Raw genomic sequence first — 14,678 nt, 5'->3', positions numbered from 1 at the left:
TTTTTGGGATGGCAAAATTGTGTGGCTGACAGGTAGCACTATTTCACATTTATGCACAGATAACCAAGGTTTAAAAATCTCACTGATACTAGTTTTTGAATGCTAGAATGTAAGAAAAAAAATTTCCCATAAAAAATTTCTGAAGATAAGTTTATACTGGCAGTCACACAAAGAACTATTTAATTATGTTAGTCTTATTCTTTGCTTTCATTTCAGCTTTTTCCTATTCTGGCCATCCTTTGTGAATCCTTTCTTGGACAGGGTGGTTGTTCAGAGAAATATCCGACAGCAATGGCAAAAAAGGTGATGTTCAGCCTTTAGCTGCTTTCACCATCCTACCACAAAATTTGCCACCACAGGATAAGTGACACTTGGAGCCCTGTCTACACCCATGTGGAGTGGAAAAGATTGATGAAGACGCTTCATGTAACATCCCCGTAATTCTCTGTTCCAGTAGTTGTTCATCTTGATCTCTACCTGTCTCTGCAGTGTTTTGCTTAAGAGCTCTCATCAGATAAAAGTTCTGGAGTGCTCCAGACAAATTAATAATTATTTTCTTTGAGAATTTTTATCCCAGAACTTGCTTCATATTTTGAAGTATTATGGGGAAAATTAGTCGACAGTTAACAGAAAAAAGCTAAGAAAAGAAATTATAGCCTTTTCAGTATTTAGAAATTGAGTAAATATGTATAATGGTACTAAAATTATTTCTCTTTTTCAAAATAGGAGAGGTTGCTCAGATCCTCTGAGGATTCTTATCAGCACTGAGATAAGTAAAGATCATTCAAGCTATTCAGAAGCAGAAACCCTTACCCCTTCTTTTTGCAACAGAAAATTGACTCTTTTCCTTCCACTCTCATCAGCAGATATTTTCCAAGGTGCTTTCATTTATTACTCTTAAACAAATTTCAGCACAAAAGAAAAGCCTCAACAGCAAGAAACAAGCACTGTCACAAATAAATTATTTCCCCCAGTTTGCGAAGCTCTTTTTCAGAAGACAGATTCCAAAACCCAGGAATCCAAGGTTTCAGAGTTGTGGCATAAACACTATTATGAAGAAAATCTCCAAGCGATGTCACACAACATTAATCACATATTTCAAATTCCTCTTGGAATTTTAACAGCTAGCCAGTGAAGAAGCAAAATTACTAGAACATTGATTTCTTGAGAAACCAAGTAAAGCCAAAAATAAACCTTCAGGAGATACTTTATTCACTTAAAAAAATATAGTTAATTTGATTTATCAATCACAGAACAACAGAATCATTTAGGTGGGAAAATACCACCAAGATAATCAAATTCAGCCACCTTGTCAACTAGACCATAGCATTAACCTGTGTGTCCAGTTATTTCTTGTAAAATCCAGAGAAAATTTTTTTATTTCCCACCCCCTTCTTAACTAAAAGGCTTCTATAAAACTCCCAGAAAACCTGTACTTTTTCAGTCTGAGCGAGATGCGTACTTAGGGTGCAATCTCAAAAAGCACATGGGGTGCGTACAACGGAGGTGTTACAAGTCGTAAACACCAAAGAGCCCAACTCAATCAAGGTGACTCGATCACGGGACAAAGACCTGATCAGGATGCAGGTCACAGGACACCTGCACGCCCGCTCTGCTCCGCAGGCGCGGCCCCAGGGCTCAGCCTCCTCCCCCTCCCAGGTGGCTGGGACAGACGAACCAGCCCTCGGGCCGGGGAGAGCCTCTCCGCACCCCCGGCTCTCCGGGGCCCGGGCGGGGCGGGGAGCGCGGCCCCGCCCGCTGTGGGTGACGCGCCGGCTTCTCCCGGCTCTGGGCGACAGCGGGCGGCAGCGGCGGCGGCAGTGGGTGAGCCGAGCGGGATCGGGATCGGGATCGGGATCGGGATCGGGAGGTGTCAGACCCTCCGGACAACTGGGGGCCGGCGGGGCGGGTGGCCGGCGCTGTGGTGTGGGGCTGGGCGCGCCGGGGCTCGGCGTGCGGGCCGTGCCCCGGGCCGTGGTGTGGGGCTGGGCGCGCCGGGGTCGATGGCACCGGCCGCGCTTTAGGGGCGGCTCGCCAAGCCCTGGCCCGGCAGCCAGCCCTGTGGCCCGGCCGCCCCGGCGGCGGCGCTCGGCTCCTCCGGCCCTTTGGAGTGTGTTTTCCCCCCCGATCTCTGATAGAGGGCTCCGCCACGGCTTACGGCGCGGTAAATGACTGCCCTTGGCAATGATTAACGCCGGGCAGCGAGAAGATTTGGTTTAAGCAACTACTAATCTTGGTTTGGTCCACTCCTCTTTGTTTTGCTTTAGCAAATCCATCGCCTTTGGCAACTGTGATCTAAAGATCACAGAGATGTGCAAAAGCTTTGTGTGTATATATACATATTGTTATTGTTGTGTATATACATTATATAACATGCAATATACATATACAAATATATAATACATATCATAGCATGCTTTTGCATTAAATGCAGTATATTCGATGTACTATTCTGTTAGTCAGGAGACTGCCTTATGTTATTTTAAAATTCTGTGTTATCTAGTTAAGCAGCATGAGACATTTTTAGGTACGTATGAGGACAACCTATGAAAACACAGTAGGCAATTGAAACGAACTGATTTTATAAAACAAAGGAAGTTCCAGTGACTGAGGGTTGCTGGGTTAGCCTTGGGTCATGTTCTGGAGCTGGGCACAAAGGCACGGGGGCAGCTGCCAGTGCTTTTCCTTGAGGCACCTGTGTTTGCTGCTCATCTCACACTTGCTGGGGTCACACTGCTGGAGACACAGTCGCCATCAGATCGGGACAACTGGCTGGGTGTTCTCACAGCCCCTTCAAGGACGTGGCAGCTCTAAGTAAATATTGCCTAATTCTGCTAGCAGTGTCCAGGGAATAAAGGCAGGCGGGAATGTGGATCCAAGCTCTTGAGCATCAGAGTCTGGCCCACTCAGGTGTGTTTGAGGCACCCACCTGGCATGTGCCCACGTCACCCATGACCCAAGGGAAACTGCAGCTGGAGTTTTCATTGCCCACTCTGCTTCTCACATTGACAGAAACAGCTCGAGTGAAGGGAGAAGTTTTCCTGTTTGTGCTAGGGACAACTGAAACTGAAAGTAATGCAAGGCAGGGCTTTCCTGAATGACACAATACTGGACTTTCTTTAGAAAAGTGGAAATACTAATGTTTTCTTTGTGTAGAAGATGCAAATAATAATTATGCCTGACTCAGCCTAGGGTATTATTTATGATGCTTGACTTGAAATCCAGAAACCTCTTGTTTATAATGTATATTTTGTGTTGAATCTAAGGAGTTTTTGCCTTTTAATGAATTTGAAGATCTTGCATTGCTACACCATGGTTGTATTAATATAAATACTTGTACCTTTATTATAGATTATTATTATTTTAAATTTTATTAGGAAAATAATTATACTTAATTATTTTTTTAAAAGAGAGAAATATTTTGAAAGTATTACTACTAAGGATTTGTGCTCTTCTACTGTTGCAAAACAGCTGTAGTTTTCCACATTTAATCCTGAAGAACAGCTGTTCCGGAGGTTAGCCAGCCCTGGTGTAGCTGCTGGAGCTAATTCTGTGATCTCTGCATGCCCACAGTGATGAGATGCTTTTAGCATAGGTGCAGTGTACAGGTCGCACGTGAGTGGTGCTCTGCTGTGCCGAGGCTCTGAGTGTCCTGAGATTTCCCTTCCCAAGCACTAATCCATACTGAGCAAAAACTACAGAGGATTTGGGTCAAACTGAGCAATTGTCAGGCATAAGAACAAGTGGAGCATTGAATCAAACCATCAGCTGGCAAACGTGGGGTGACCTCTTGGTGGATTGTCACCGTTGAGCCAGGACTGGTGATGTGACTGATGCAAGGCAGTTCAGTGCTACCACTGAACAGAGGAGGAGCAGAACATAAAGAGGGTGAAGGCTCTGTTCACGGAAATTTTAGATCCATTGTGCTGCAGCACAGGCCATGGCAGTCATGAGTTTGAACACAGCTAGCTAAGAAACCCTAGAGCACGTTTCCTTGATGCTTCCCTCCTTCCTTCCCCTGGCAGCTTATTGCCTCTGCCACAGAGCAGCGTTGCCTTTGTCCTGCTGGGCTGAGCCTGCAGATCAGGCACTTGCTTCAGTGTGGTGTTCTCCTCCACCCACCCTTCTTCTGGGGAATGAGAGATACTGTCACGGGTGCCAATGCAGAAGTTGGGGCCTTTCTGACCATAAAGGTCTGAATCAGTCTTGTGGCCTCATTTTAGTCAATTTTTGCTCAGTATGTTTCCTAATTGCCATAGTTTCAGGCAACTGCAACCTTCTCTGCTTTTATCACACAATTTTGTAACTTCTGCATGTGAAAGAAGGAAGCACTCCTCTGGCAGGTTGATTTTAAAAGAAAATGAAAACAAAAAAAACCAAAAAATCCCAAAAGAACAAAACCCGAACTATGATAAATCACAAAGCAAAAAAGTTGTGAACATTTACTCAGGACTGCTGGGGCTGTTTCTTGCTTCCTGGGAGTAGGTAGGTAGCATGAGACAGGTGACAACTTTGGTGTATCATATCTCTGCAATGTGTCACATGGATCTTATTTCCATGCGTGTGGTGTGTAGCATGCATAAGGTTTTGGCTTTTGTAAGCAGAGGAGTAAAAGAGATCTCGATAATTTAGGATATTGTGGTTTTTCTTTCTTCTCATTAAACATTTTGCATATTTTTATTATCTAAAAAAACCAAACCCTCAGCAACTTTTTTGTTCTTCTGATAAAAATACAAAGAGAAAAGCACAGCTATGTATCCTACAGGAATTTCCCAACTTCTTGGAAAGATAAGTCTTGGAAAAGAGAAGCAAATCATGCTTCATGTCTACAGGGAGCTACATGCACAAGTTGCTGCGTAGTGTTTGGCTCTAGATCTTCATATCAGTGCTTGCTAAATTTCTACACAGAAATTAAGAATAGAAACACCTTTCATAGGCATTCTTTTTCTCCAGCTTGGAGGGGAAAAAAAGAAAGCCAGAAGAATCCTTGATTAGTATGTTTACACAACATTAATGTTTTGTATATAGACATTGAAAGACAGGAAGGTAAAAATAAAAAGCTTGTCATGCCACTTCATTGGTGGCTGCAGGTATGACCTCTCCACCCACAGAAAGTGCACTGCCATCACGATTTCCTTGTTGGCAGAAGCTCCAACTGAATCGCTGAGAGCTTGGTCAACAGCTCTCTGTGCTTTTAAGATGAAGCATCTGTGAGTGGGAAGGAAGAAGCAGAGAGACTTCAAAGGCAGCTTGGAGCTGAAGCCACTTGCAGCAACCCTGGCACAGACAAGCTCTCGTGGTGGGAGTTGTTGCAGAAGGAGCAGGGTCTCCTGAGGGATCTGCCTACACTGCACATAGCACCAAAGTGCTGCCTGTGGAGCATCTGGAGGTTTGGGCACGGATCAGTGGCCTGATGTGTGTGACTGGTGCCTTTCAAGGTGACTGTCCAGAGGGATCCAAAACACTTGTTTGAGGCTGGTACATGACTTGCAGTTGATTCACTCTCTTCTTGAGCAGCAGCTGAAGAGTAAGTAGGACAGCTAATGAGCATTCACAAAGACACGAGCATCTAAGTTTAGCTGTCTGAATCCTACTTGTCCAGATTTCTGTAGACCAGGCAGAACAGTGGGAGTTCTAATGGAACATAATCCAGTGATGAAATCACATATGGTTCTGCAATTCCCACAGTGTTCCTCCAGGGATCCTCTTTCAACTTGGAGAAATTCAAACCAGTATTTTTCTTCTCGAGGCCTAATTAGTGAAATGTCTTCACAGAATCCTTAAATATCCTCAGGGCTCCTGGTTTCGGTTTCCTTTCTGATTTTGTTGGGCCTGTTCTCCACAGAGAAAGGAGCCCACACTGCCTGCTAGCCTTTGTGCTGGCCCTTGACTTGCTCCCTGGTATGCTTACTCCTTCAGTATTTAGGGGATAGACATAAATAACATACATACTACTTTCTTGCTTGTTCTCTTCTGCTTTGCTGAAAGTCTGCAATTAAACAGGGTATGTCTCTGGATCGATGCTGTGCAGGTGTTGCTCAAGGTGTCCGCAGTACACCAGCACTGCACGTTGTCCCACTGGAACCTCAGCATGACTTATGTCAAACTGTCTCCCAGTATGGCAGGTGAATTCATCAATAGATATGAACCTTGAAAAAATTATTACAAGAAGCATCACACTGTGGGCCTGGCCTGAAAGGAAGTACTTGAAGGATTGAAGGGAGTTTCTCTTTGCTCCAGCATTTTTGTGTGCCTGGTGTTACAGACTGTCACAGAGCTGAGGGGCAGGATGCACACCAGCAACTTCCATTTGTTTGAGAACAAGTAAACCAGCAATGATTGCATTATGGATCTTCTCTCGTGCATAGAAAGAGGAAGCAATTTACCCTCCATGCCTGTTTTTTTGTGGTGTGAAGGAATTCCTGTTTCCTGATATTGAAAGGATTTCAGGCTTAAGAAAGTTACTTCTTCCTTTCCCACTCTTCTCTACCACAGATGTCTAGGAAGATGCACTCACTTATAGCTAAAACTATGTTTCAAAGCCAAATGTTCTATTCCTGTAATAAAGCATCTATTTTACTGTAGAATTGACAATGAGTAGTTTACTCTGACCTCTGTTTGTGTCCTGCCCACGCATCCTTCAAGTTCCCGCTCCTCCTTTCCCTCAGGGAGGTCCTAGCTGCTCACCTACCTTGCTTGTGTACAGCAGCAGTCACCAGGTTATAAGTCTTGCCTTCTATTAGTCTCATTGTTTTAATTGTGTAATGGTGATGTGTGCTTTTAAATTAGTCATAACTTTAGTTTCTATTTTAATGAGATCTTCAGTTGTTTTCCCAGAGGGGAAGTCTTTGTTTTCTCAAGAGCGTGTCTTTTCCCAGAAGAAATTAATTTCTGCTAATGACATATGAAAAGGTGAGGTGGCAGTGGAGGTGTTGGGGAGTGATTATGGGGAGAAGGGACATATCTGCCAGTCTCAGGCACTGAAGAACATCTTGATAATGCCAGAGCCTATGACGTGCCAGGCACTCGTGTATAAATAGTCACGTTGGCACGTAGTGTCATTGCAATCGTGCTTTAAGAACAGCTAAGTCTAACAGCCTTGTCTCTCATGCACAGCCCAAAGACACCCTCACATGTCTTCAGACATGTGAAATAATAAAACTGGTGTTCAGTGGCTGAGACACGAGTTGTTGTGCTCCCCAGTGATTTAGGACTACATGGCATTTGTTAGATCTTTCTGGCCACTGGTTGCAGGTATGACTGTTTGGAGTTGGGGAGGCAGGAAGGCAAATGACTCATTCCAGATCAGAGAAAGCCCCTTGTCTCCCCCTCTCTGGGTGGATGAAGGTGAATCACAGAATCTGCCGAGTTGGAAGATCTGTTTGACGTGCTGGCTGGGAAAAAGTTGTCAGCAGTATGTATGTAATCCAGTGCTAAACCTTAGAGTAGAAATGCAAGATCCTCTCCCAGCTGAGGTATTTCTCTTTTTGGTGAGTTTTCCACAGCTGAATTGCAGGGGTTTAATGCAAACCATGGTAGGTTGGTGTTAATAGTCCAGGTCAGCTTGCAAAGAAAGCATCTTGATTTTCTCAGGAAAGCTATCCATCAATATTTGCACCAAACCTCGTAACTAATGCAAGATAACCCTAAAGATAATTTGAAGTCCTGTGGGCTGTCTTTAAGAAAACATAAGGCAATCTTTAGGCTTCAGTCAGACTGGGAAAATAATATCCTGTACTATAGCATATCTGCATAAGCAATGATTTTCTTCCAAAAAAGGATTCTTTCATTTTCTCCAGGGTTTCCAGAATCACAGATCCTTTGGACCAAGGTGAGTTGTACATATTAAATATCTTTTCTTAGAGTAATAGGTTTGCTTGAAAAAATAAGGCTTTGTGACTTAGAGCATCTGAATAACACTGTGTAAACACTAGTTGACATTCAAGAATTATTTTGACCACCTGAGGATCACTAGAGCTTCTGTCATTCCAAACTTGTGTTGTAACTGACTTGTCCTAGACCATCTGAAATAGAAGTTTGTTAGCAGTATGGAAAAATCATGTGGGTTCATGTATATGATTGCCCTTTCACTGGATTTCTAGCAAACCTTAATTCTAAGGAGTGCTGCCTTTTCTCCGTAGGCTTGGGTAAGCTAGATAACTTTCCAGCCTTGAATAGGTTTATTCTCTCTTTAATGTAGATGAAATTCTGGATTTCAGTGGTCAGTTATTAACTAGCTTTTATAATTAGAAAAGTTGTTTTGTTTTTAGTCTAGATGACTAAAACTTCTAACCTTTCTCCTTCCTGTTCTCCTGCAATAATACAGACCCTGTCAAGAACAGTACTATCTTTACAGAGTGCTTTCCAAGTATGTAGAACACTTGCTGTGCATAATGTGGTGCAGGATTTGAAACTCACCTATAAAGGGGAACTGCATCCTCAGTAATGGTTGTTTACATCTCCGCTGGCACCGTGTGACCTAATTGTGTCAGTTCTGCAGAAAATTTACAGGCAGTGAGGCATAGGCTGGATACCTGCAGTAGGGCTTTCCTCTATGGGCTTCCAGCTGCAGGGGGGTGTGTGGTAGCTCCTGCTACCTGCTCCTGCTTAGTCTGGGCCCTTTGTTTCATTGTGGTGCCGTGATTGTGGTTTTGTTCTGAGATCTGTGTGTAGCCCCAGGCCAGAAAGCCATTGTCCCTGCAACATCACTGTGTTTCTGCTAACCAGTAGGACTGGAGAGGATCTCTTGATGGCTATCAGATCCCACCAGCCATGTGATGGACATTTGGTGTGGGTTTAACTGTAGGACCACAAAGTAGTACTTCTAATACGTTCACTCATTATGTGTAGGTTTCAGCTGGTTTACTTAAAGGTGTCGTTATATGAATTGATACTTCTTTTAAGACTGGATTGTGCTTTTTTTGGCCTGAAGTAAATTAAACCTAATAGGTATTCTCCTGCCAAAAAGGATGGAACTGGGCCTGTTGCAAGTGTTGCAAAAGAAAATTACTTCTGGGACATTGTTTATGACTGTAAATTATTTCAACTGGTGACTTGTATGCATTTTCTCATAGTATTTGCCTCTGAAGTGCTTACAAGCAGAAAACAGTCTGGGACTTCCAAAACTTTAGTGTATATATTCTATGTTTAAAGACAGTGACTAATAAATGAACTTGGAATAAGTGTTATTTAACACAAACCAGTTTCCTCTCAATCCACTGTTTTCCCATAGGTTTGCCATACAGATCTGTGCATTCTGCACATTTCAGCAGCACCTGCTCTGTGAGTGTGAAATCTTTCTCCAACTGAAGGCAGAAGTTATTGTTCAGACTACTTAGTGGTATACTTGAATTCATTGTTGGAAAAATATCACATGGGTTTGGGCACTGTGAAAGCAAGCTGTGAGCCTTGTCCTGCAAGCACTGTTTTCTGTGTTTACTTCTTTTACCACTTTATCTTGAACAGTGTTTGTTCTAGGCTGACCAGCAACTTCTTTGACTTCGTTGGATTGGCAGAGCAGTCAAACCCAAGTGCTGCTTTTCTTCTCTCCCTCCCATTTTTGTGTATTTGCTATGCCTCCTGCTGTTCTCTGACAACTTCATAAAGAAGTTTGCCACATCACAGGTGAGCCTCTTGTGCCAGGAGCTGGCCAAAAGCTGATATCAATCTTACAAAGTCAGGGTACAGCGGTGGGGTGAAAGCAACAAAAATCACATCTTAATGTTCAGTAGGCACAAAATAAATGAGAAGGAGAAAATCCAGGTATATGGATGAATGACTGATTTTCGGCTTGTTTTTCTTACTGGTCAGTCTCACGGAAAGTTTCTCCTGCCAAATGCTGTTTTCTCAGAATTGCCTGCTTTAGTAATAAGTAACACTATTTAGAAGCTCTTTGCTTCCAGAATACTGTTTTCATGCCACCAGCACAATCTAGCACCTAGAAAGGTAACAAAGCCTGTTGAACAAGTGAACTGCCAGTCAAATTCACTGTTAATACATTCTTTAATGATTAATTCGATGGCTGATAGACTCAGCCCATAAACTAGTGCAGCATGTGGATGTGGCTATGCAGATCTGTTGTCACAGATTTGACAACAGTAGGGTTTTGTGTCAATGATGGGCCATCTGATGCTTTCTTCAGGTGAAGAGAGCCTGAAGAGTAAATTGCCATAGATGTCTGATCCAGCTGTGCTGTTGTAATGATCTGTCATGGGCTTGGTCAACTTAAAAGACGCAAAAGAGACAAGTTTGAAGAGAGTTGATCAGAATGTTTTATGGACACACTGTATTGACCGCAGTATTTCCTGTCTTAACCACTGTTCTGAGCCGCAGTTATAGACTACTTAGGATCAATCTGTCTCAGGATGTTACTGCTTAGCTGTTCATTTCATTTTTTACTATATCTGTGCTGGGTCTTTCCCAGCCATCTCCCCAGACCCATGTCATGAGACTGGGACTTCTAATTCTGTGTTCGCGGCCAAAACTATAACTTTTGCTTTACTTTCCTCTCTGGGCATAAGACCAAACACTAACACTTCCTGGATTGAAGCAGGTAACACATCACAAAAATAGATGCTTTGATAGCATAAGGAAATCCGCAGCAGGAGAAAAGCCAAGCTAAAACACATAGTGCTAAGTAACAGCAATTCAAGCAGCGGACAAAAATTGTACTGTAAATTAAAAGATTTTGAAATAAGCAAAAAATGAGGAATTTTTGGCACATGAGATTCAAAGTGTTCCAGCGGATAAGTCAGGAAGGAAACGGTCAGGTGATGGCAGCCTCTGTATCTGAGAGACAGAGAAGGAAATGTAGTGATAGGATTGCATAGTATTTGCTGACTTTTGCTCTGCTTACTCAGCCACAAAGATACAGCTTCCATCAGCCCTTCTTCTCCTTTGATAAGTAAAAATTAATTATTACAGAGATGCCTTGAGAAAGATACTATTTTTAACGCAACTTAATTTGATTTAATGCAATGAAATACTTAATTTGTGAGAAAAAACATGATTTTTCAAAGAAAGTCATATACATTCTCTGAACCTTCCTTCAGAAGCAGCATTTAATATTTTTCCTAGGAATATAATGTGTGTTCTGAAATGCTGAGACATTAGTCTCTCTTTACAACCCCCGCCTTGTTGATTTCTAAAAGTAACAACTGTCTGATGTGTTGTTTGTAACTTGCATCATGTAAAAAATACCTAAGGGGCTGCTTATCTGTCTGTGTTGGTGTACCTCATAAGATCTGTGTGTGATTTATGAGTGCACAGTGTGTACGTCCTCACTCATCACTTCTGCAACTGAACAGAACTGTCACTTGTGAAGTACACAGTGCTATTCAGCAAGTGGTTTAGTCTGGAAATTACTTGTTTCTTTCTCTTCTCAGAGGTAGTTTCAGTGCCCGTGGTGTGCCTGTTCTGAGTAAGTATCAGTAAGAAGCCTTGATCCAGTGTTTTCCATGTTGAGTACAGCTGAAAAGATGGTTGAATTTGCCAGCTTTCCAAGGTTGCTGTTTCTTCTGAAATTGATTTCTCCTAGCTCAAGGAATCTCAAAAGCTCTCTGGAGCAAGCACACTTCCTGAAACTTTACCTTGAAGGTCACCAATGCTTCCTTCAAAGACTGCCTTATCTCTTTGTCAGCCTTCTGAAAATGCCCTAGCAACAAAACCTGTGATTATGTATGCCACAAAAATAATTTTGTGTAGCTTATTCTACTTCTTATGCACCATTAGAATTGGAAAGAGTAGCAAAGGCAGGCTCACATGGCAGACCAGCTTGACAGGCTGCCTGGAAAGCACAGGAGCTGGAGCTGCAGGAAAGTTCTGAATGGTCCCCTGGTTGTCTGCAGAAGCAGTGGCAAGCATTAGCCCTGAGGAATAAATAATTACCATGACCAGCTCTGGCATGTACTGTTCTTTCAGTGACTTGACCCACAATTACTGTTCTGTAGTTGTTACTTAAAATCCCAAGATGCCAGTGTTAGCCTTACCAGTAATTTCTATTAAGAGAATACCAAAACAATAGTTTTTCTGAGATCAGCAACCCACTGAAACTGCAGAATATCCTTGAAGTCCTTTGGTGGTGTGTATGTCTGCAATTTGAGCCTGAAAAACAAAAAAAACCAAAACAAACAAAACCCCCTTCCCCTCAGAAAACCAACCCAACAACAAAGAGAGGAGAATGGGAAAACATCTGAACTGCTCTCTCCTACTCTGAACAGATTTCTTAGTACTTCTTCCTTGTTTGTCTTCAGGCTTTTAGAGGTCTCAGAAAGGCTTGGCATGTAAGTCATGCTTCTGTCCAGCAATATGCTATTAACTTGAAGCAATTCAAAGCGTGGTATAATACCACTGTAATTGGAAATCTGCGACCCACACCTGACACTGTAATCCTTGTGATGTATTTATTTTGGAGGGCAGAAGGAAATGAGTATTTTTCATTAACTCTTTGATTCTCAAATTCCTCTGAAACAAATGAAAATTTCTTGTATATTGTCTTTTTTTTTTCTTTTTCTTTTTTAATGATCCAGATTCATTCTTCTTGTAAAACACGTCTTAATAGCCAGGAAGATTGCAGGCCAAGGGAATGGCTGACTGAGGAGAAATGCTAATGTAATGGTTAAGGAGAAGCTTTCTTATACCTCGTGGCCATAAAAAAGGGTTTAGAAACCAAATGGAGTAAAATTCCATAGGAAGGAGTAGTTAACTAAGCATCTTGGCAACAGAGCCTGGGAATTTCAAGTGCAGCCACAAAGGCATGATATTTGGCAGTGCCTTTCTACATTGCATTGTGGTGGGAAGGAAGGTGTGTGAATTCTGTCAGCGGTTTGGAAAGTTCTCGTTCTTTTAAAAGCAGTTTGGACAGTGTGCTTGGTTTTTCCTCAGCAGTGGAGTGATTGTGCTCCTACTGTGATACAACACTGATGAAACTTGTATCTTGATCCTGGGAAGTGAGAAGGATTTGCTCAAGGGTTACTTTGTTTTGTTGCCTTCACTAAGCAGGCTGCAGACCCCTGACTGTTGTGTAGAGTTTAGATTAAAATGGTCATGTCTTTCATACTCTTTTCACTTTTGACCAACACATCCTTATAGTAATTTGCTGAGGGCAAAGCAAATAACCATCAGGAGAGATGAAAGGAGGAAATGTGCTCTGTGACCTGCACTGTCTGGAGTTTCAGTCCTCACCATCTGGTTCATGGACAATGAGGAACAGAAGTGAACTCATGAGTCTGATCAGTACAGTTGCGTTGACCCCAGGTGTTAAGTGGTACAGGTGAAGTAGAAGGCATTAGCTTATGCTGAGATTGAGTTATTCTGGATCGACTGAAAGTCCCTGCTTGAGGAGCAACATTTGAATAAGATTTTTCCCATCAACTAGAGCAGTAGTTCTGTGATAGCAATGTACCCGATTGCTGTAAATGCCAAGCTGTGTTAGGATGTGGTCAATTCGGCAACACAGAATGGTGTGTTTTTATAGGTATAGGGGTTTTTTGAGCTCTCCAGAGCTTCTCTTATGTATTCTTCCTGTTCCCCCCCCTTCCATCATCAACCCTGCATGTGTATTTTCCTTACAAATCCACACAGATCACTTGCCTTTCAGGAACATAGCGTGGCCAGGTGCACATGGGCATGTTCTTTGACATGAACTTGAACTCCATGTATGGACGCAGCTGAACTTTCTATAGAATGTAAATGAAAAATATTATGACTTTGTTTGAGTCTTAAGGTGAGCAAAACACAAAATGCAGGAAAGACTTGTAAGCATTTAGAGATTCAATTTTTTTCTCTCTCTTGGTCATATTGAAGCCTTCAATGAAAGTTTCATTCGATGAAACTGATGGTGGGAACAACCTTGAAAGCACAGCTGAGGACTTTGCTTGTGACTGGATAGTACTTTCAATCATCACCAAGGTCTAAAACTAAATCACACCGCCCCATTAAATCCTGAAGGTGGTCATTTAGTTGTATGATTAGAAATAACCAAAGGTGGATGGATGGATGGATGGATGGATGGATGGATGGATGGATGGATGGATGGATGAGCAGACTACCAGCATTTATCCTTGAGAGGAAACACTGACCACGTGGAATGCATGAGCACTCCCAGAGCAGATAATACTGCCCAGTAATGAGTGAAATAATAAAATTTCAGTGCAGCTAAATACAGCTATTGGTGAGGCAGCCAGGAGGGCTTGCATTTGTTCATGCTGTTCTTAGAGCAAGTTGATGTGGTTTATGTCTGCACTACTGCTTGAGATTTCATCTTTCAGTATGAGAACACTGGGGAGAAATCACTTCCTCCTTTAGGAACAGTCCATCTACATGATAAAAGGGTATATCCCTAGTAATGTTAGATTATCTGTTTTAATTTAGATTTTAAAATAGAAACTAATCTCTAAAATATGAAATAAAATATAATGCTTGATAGTATTTATCTGTTACCCTTAAGAAGAGCACTGCAGTTTATCAGTTTTCCCTAGGAAATGTACCGCAGTACTTGTGTATTTTTCTCCCTCTTCTTCCTGGTTCTTTTTCAGGCACAGGAAGTATGGCAGTTCATCCTACGTAATCTTTTTGCTTTTGAGTGGTTGTTATTAACAGCTGTGGAGCTGTTCCCTGGCAGTTTTGTTGGTTATGTAATTAAGAACCGTAAAAAATATGTGCTGCAAGAAGCAGTTGAT

General features: G+C 42.3%; 1 protein-coding gene across 1 annotated transcript in view; it reads left to right on the top strand.

The window, feature by feature from the left end:
- The window catches only part of SNX10 (sorting nexin 10), a 211,480-nt gene that overhangs the window by 174,339 nt on the left and 22,463 nt on the right, over positions 1 to 14,678 (top strand). The gene's annotated exons all lie outside the window — the stretch shown is intronic.

This window comes from Anomalospiza imberbis, chromosome 1 (assembly GCF_031753505.1).
Source record: "Anomalospiza imberbis isolate Cuckoo-Finch-1a 21T00152 chromosome 1, ASM3175350v1, whole genome shotgun sequence".
NCBI classification, from domain to species: Eukaryota; Metazoa; Chordata; class Aves; order Passeriformes; family Viduidae; genus Anomalospiza; species Anomalospiza imberbis.
Note: the sequence above shows the minus strand (reverse complement) of the source record. Positions and strands in the feature narration are given on the sequence as shown.